Source organism: Taudactylus pleione, unplaced genomic scaffold, assembly GCF_031769625.1.
Source record: "Taudactylus pleione unplaced genomic scaffold, aTauple2 ptg000366l, whole genome shotgun sequence".
Lineage (NCBI taxonomy): Eukaryota > Metazoa > Chordata > Amphibia > Anura > Myobatrachidae > Taudactylus > Taudactylus pleione.
The window spans coordinates 3,976,743-3,982,742 of NW_028284767.1; the positions used below are offsets into that span (position 1 = coordinate 3,976,743).

The 6,000-nt window shown below is 43.8% G+C and overlaps 1 protein-coding gene across 3 annotated transcripts in view; it reads right to left on the reverse strand.

The window, feature by feature from the left end:
* RASIP1 (Ras interacting protein 1) overlaps positions 1–5,594 on the reverse strand; it is a 96,489-nt gene extending 90,895 nt beyond the window's left edge. For all 3 annotated transcript variants that reach the window (XM_088444478.1, XM_088444477.1, XM_088444476.1), the window contains exon 1: positions 5,199–5,594. The gene's annotated coding sequence lies outside the window, so the exon portion shown is untranslated. The remainder of the gene's footprint in view (positions 1–5,198) is intronic.
* Positions 5,595–6,000: the final 406 nt, after the last annotated feature.

Here is a 6,000-nt window from a genome sequence, read left to right on the forward strand (position 1 = left end):
CCCCCCCAATAAAGGGGTCACCCTCTCCAGGGCACCCCAGGCTGATAGCCCGGGGCTATCCCCGCCACCCCTGGTGGCGGTGGGTGGCGGGTTGATGGTGTGGTGTGGTGTAAATAAAAAATATCAAACATTGTCTTTACAAGTAGAACTGCAAGTCCCAGCTAGCCTGCCCCGCATGCTGGTACTTGGAGAACCACAAGTACCAGCATGCAGGGCATTAAGGGCCCACTAGTACCTGTAGTTCACCTGTAAAAAAATGTTTAAAAAAACACAGGACACACACACACCGTGACAGTATAAGTTTATTAAACATACATACACACACATGTACACATACTCACCTATGTAACCTGTAGCATCGGTCCACTTGTCCGGTAAAGTATCCATAGGGGACCTGTGAAAAAAAACATACTCACCATCTCCTATGCGAGGTTCTGTCCTCTTCGTTCCAAAGTAGGCATCCCCGGACTTGGCAAAAAAAAAAAACGAAAACGCGATCCACGAACTTAGTACCGTTCTATAGAACGGTACTTCCCGAATGAGAGCTTAGCGGCGGGGTATCACCATGGAAACCCCGCTGCTAAGCGTTCATTGGCTGGGAGAGGTCATCTCCCGTCTCTCAGCCAATGAACGGCTCCCTCCATTGTAGTCAATGGTGGGAACCGCAGGGTAAACTTTAATAACCTTGCGGCTCCCACCATTGACTACAATGGAGGGAGCCGTTCATTGGCTGAGAGACGGGAGATGACCTCTCTCAGCCAATGAACGCTTAGCAGCGGGGTTTCCATGGTGATACCCCGCCGCTAAGCTCTCATTCGGGAAGTACCGTTCTATAGAACGGTACTAAGTTCGTGGATCGCGTTTTCGTTTTTTTTTTTGCCAAGTCCGGGGATGCCTACTTTGGAACGAAGAGGACAGAACCTCGCATAGGAGATGGTGAGTATGGTTTTTTTCACAGGTCCCAAGTGGACCGATGCTACAGGTTACATAGGTGAGTATGTGTACATGTGTGTGTGTATGTATGTTTAATAAACTTATACTGTCACGGTGTGTGTGTCCTGTGTTTTTTTTAAACATTTTTTTACAGGTGAACTACAGGTACTAGTGGGTCCTTAATGCCCTGCATGCTGGTACTTGTGGTTCTCCAAGTACCAGCATGCGGGGCAGGCTAGCTGGGACTTGCAGTTCTACTTGTAAAGACAATGTTTGATATTCTTTATTTACACCACACCACACAATCAACCCGCCACCCACCGCCACCAGGGGTGGCGGGGATAGCCCCGGGCTATCAGCCTGGGCTTAGGGTGCCCTGGAGAGGGTGACCCCTTTATTGGGGGGGTCCCCAGCTCTCCAGGGATCCCCGGCCTGGGCTGACTAGCGGTCAGGGCTGATGCTGCGGCTGGGGGGCCCGGTGAAAGGGCTCCCCTGGCTGTGGCATCAGCCCCCCGCTAGAAAAAGTCCAGTGCTGGTTCTGGAACATACAGGGGAACCCTACAAATTTTTTTCCCCTGTATTTCCAGAACCAGGACCGGATCAGAGCCCAGAGCTGGTTGCGCAGAATACGGGGGACCCCTACGTCGTTTGTCCCCCGTATTTTGGCAACCAGCGCTGGTTCTGACTAGCCCGGTGCTGGTTGTGCTTAAGTACAGGGGACCCCTACGTCGTTTGTCCCCTGTATTTAAGCACACCCAGCACTGGGTCACTAATGCCCGGGGCTGGTTGCTCTTTTTTTTGGGGGGGGGGCACTCCATTTTTTTCTTTTTTTACACAGGTTTTTTTTTTTTTTTTACCACAGCAGCAGAGACGGGTCTCACGGACCCGTCAGTGCTGTGTCAATGACACAGATGCAAGTAGCACGGATCTCCTGGTCCGTGCGTGCATCTGTGTCATTGAAATACACAGCAGCACAGACGGGTCTCACTGACCCATCTGTGCTCTGTGTCACTGTCCGTCACACAGATGCATGTAGCACGGATCTCACGAGTCCGTGCTACATGCAAATGAGCACCATAATGCTGATTGGCTGAGAGCCGTGACAGACGGCTCTGTCAGCCAATCAGCACTTTGCCCATTAAAGGCAAAGGCATTTTTTTTTAAATGGCCGTTCGAGGCAAAACCTCGAGATCCGACAGCAGATCTCGAGGTTTTGCCTCGGGAGAGGGATCCGGGGCAGACAGGGAGATCCGAGCTTGGGCTCGGATCGCCCCGGATCCCCGAAGTTCGGGTGGGTTGGTTCTCAGGGAACCGAACCCACTCATCCCTAGTATACAGTCAGGTCCATAAATATTGGGACATTGACAGAATTTTCATATTTTGGCCTCTATTCACCACCACAATGGCTTTGAAATGAAACAAACAAGATGTGCTTTAACTGCAGACTTTCAGATTTAATTTGAGGGAAATTACATCCAAATCAGGTGAACGGTGTAGGAATTACAACGGTTTCTATATGTGCCTCCCACTTTTTAAGGAGCCAAAAGTAATGGGACAAACTAAACAATCCTAAATCTAACTTTCACTTTTTAATACTTTGTTGCAAATCCTTTGCAGGCAATTACAGCCTGAAGTCTGGAACGCATAGACATCACCAGATGCTGGGTTTCATCCCTGGTGATGCTCTGCCAGGCCTCTACCGCAAATGTCTTCAGTTCCTGCTTGTTCTTGGGGCATTTAGCCTTCAGTTTTGTCTTCATCAAGTGAAATGCATGCTCAATCGGATTCAGGTCAGGGGATTGACTTGGCCATTGCATAACATTCCACTTTTTAGCCTTAAAAAACTCTTTGGTTGCTTTTGCAGTATGCTTCGGGTCATTGTCCATCTGCACTGTGAAGCGCTGTCCAATGAGTTCTGAGGCATTTGACTGAATATGAGCAAATAATATTGCCAGAAACACTTCAGAATTAATTCTGCTGCTTTTGTCAGCAGTCACATCATCAATAAATACAAGGGAACCAGTTCCATTGGCAGCCATACATGCCCACGCCATGACACTACCACCACCATGCTTCACTGATGAGGTGGTATGTTTTGGATCATGAGCAGTTCCTTTCCTTCTCTTCCCATCACTCTGGTACAAGTTGATCTTTGTCTCATCTGTCAATAGGATGTTGTTCCACAACTGTAATGGCTTTTTTAGATGTTGTTTGGCAAACTCTAATCTGGTCTTCCTGTTTTTATGGCTCACCAATGGTTTGCATCTTGTGGTGAACCCTCTATATTCAGTCTTGTGAAGTCTTCTCTTGATTGTTGACTTTGACACATATACATCTACGTCCTGGAGAGTGTTCTTGATTTGGCCAACTGTTGTGAAGGGGTTTTTCTTCACCAGTGAAATAATTCTTTTGTCATCCACCACAGTTGTTTTCCGTGGTCTTCCGGGTCTTTTGGTGTTGCTGAGCTCTCCGGTGCGTTCTATCTTTTTAAGAATGTTCCAAACAGTTGATTTGGCCACACCTAATGTTTTTGCTATCTCTCTGATGCTTTTGTTTTGATTTTTCAGCCTAATGATGGCTTGCTTCACTGATAGTGACAGCTCTTTGAATCTCATATTGAGAGGTGATAGCAACTGATTCCAAATGCAAATGTCACACCTAGAATCAACTCCAGACCTTTTACCTGTTTAATTGATAATTAAATAACGAGGGAATAGCCCACACCTGTCCATGAAATAGCTTTTGAGTTGATAGTCCCATTACTTTTGGCCCCTTAAAAAGTGGGAGGCACATATTGAAACTGTTGTAATTCCTACACCGTTCACATGATTTGGATGAAATTACCCTCAAATGAAATCTGAAAGTCTGCAGTTAAAGCACATCTTGTTTGTTTCATTTCAAAACCATTGTGGTGGTGAATAGAGGCCAAAATCTGAAAATTCTGTCAATGTGCCAATATTTATGGACCTGACTGTATATCTGTTATGCAACATTGAAGATTAGACTTTTGCTATATGATGTAAAAAGATATATGACCGAATTGTCATTGCACTTATGGAAAACATAATGGGAAATATAATTTTAGAAGTTGGAATGATGGAATATAGGGCCTGATTCAGAGTTGGGAATAGAGAGAGATATCTCTCTCAACTGATCATCTTGGTGAAACCATGCTGCACTGCAGGTGGGGCAGATTTAAAATGTGCAGAGAGATTTAGATTTGGGAGGGAGGTGTCCAAACTGACATCTAAATTGCAGTGTAAAAATAAAGTTGTGCAGTATTTGTGGGCTACATGTAAAAGCAGCCAGTATTTACCCTACATGCAAAAAAAAATAATTATGTATTAACATCCCTTGCATTGCAACATGGTTTGTCCAGGTACACAGTTAAGTGCTATCTCTCTCTCTATTCCCAACTCTGAATCAGGCCCATAATCCAACATAGCAGCACTGAATATACACAATGGTGCTGGAGGCAGAGTTGGACACAACTGTGCTGCAAAACATACAGTAGCTGCAATTTTTCATTTTTAAAAAGACGAAATTGCATGTATATGCCAAGCTGCTACTATCACACAATACGTGCAGGCTGGCACCAGCAGGATATGCACCTGGTTTGCATCAGGAATACGCCACATACAATTACGCCATGTTTATAGCCATTTGTTTGTATCCTAAATAGATCTTTATCACGTATGAGAAACAAAAAAAAAACCAAACAGTTACGTAAACACGGACAATATATGACCAATAAGCATCAGGGATGCATTCGCAAATAACCAGTAACAAGTGGTTCGCTAGTTCTGCCGACCATAACTATGCCCCTGCCCTTGACCACCTGCTTTCTCAGCCATATACTGTAAGTGTCCCAGTCTGCACCTGTTTGGAATTAGGTGAATATGCCTTTACTATGCTAGGCATACATTAGAATGCCCCATACCACCTTTCCAGGCGCGGGCTGGCGTCTTTGCCAGAATCACACAATTCTACATAGGCATATTTTTGGCCATGCACAGAGCGATTTCACAAAGCTATGATAAGCTAACTCTGTATAAGCTGCAATATACACACATTTGAATAGCAAATTAATTGTAATCACTTACAGGATACCTGCACACCAAAGTGCATAGCAAACTGGCACAACTGAGAAACAAAACACCAAACTCCATTTATATTTGTATAGAAATTTCTGAACAAAATTGATGCCACAAAGAAAAAAATAGGAGTATAATAAGTAAGAGTACAATGAGCAAAAATATATTTACCGTGTATGTGCGCAGGGGAGCGTGCTTTTCGGACTGAGCTGTTGCAGTGATTTCCCTCTTCAATTCAGGTGGTCACCTCAGCAACTGTTACTCATCTTATTCCTGGATCCAGAATGCAAGGGTCAGGTTCAGAACAAACATCCTCATGTACCAGAATAAAACAAATGTGGAGTACGATACTTTTCAAGTATGCATTTTGTCAGCTAACAGGAATAAATAAAAGTGTCCAGGTAACTTAATAAAAATAGGTTGCAAGGAAAACAAATTGTTGTTGTACATTAAATTAACAGATTTAATTTCAGCCTAAAGTTAGTTCTAGATCACACTTATGTGTAGTTGCAGTAAAATCTCTTTGGATTCCCAAGACCTTCAAATAAGAGTTTCTCTCCACTAATGTTCCAATCCTGGAAAGGCTGTCTGTCTGAAGTCCAGTTTCCTTTGTTTTAACAAATATCAAGCCCTCCCTCTTCCTGGGGTCAGATAAGATGAACATAACTCACATCTCACAATACTCAACTAGTGAGGCAGGGGAACAGGGAAAGAATTAAGTCAATGCTGGAAAAAAATGGACATACAGGAAAAGCTTCATACATATGAGATACAGTATACTATACACATTTATCTCTACAACCATCCCTCAATTACTTCTCTGACAAAATAAATACAGTACTGTGCAAAAGTGTTAGGCAGGTGTAGAAAAAATGCAGCAAAGTAAGAATGCTTTAAAAAATAGAAGTGTTAATATTTATTTTTATCAATTACCAAAATGCAAAGTGAGTGAACAGAAGAGAAATCTAAATCA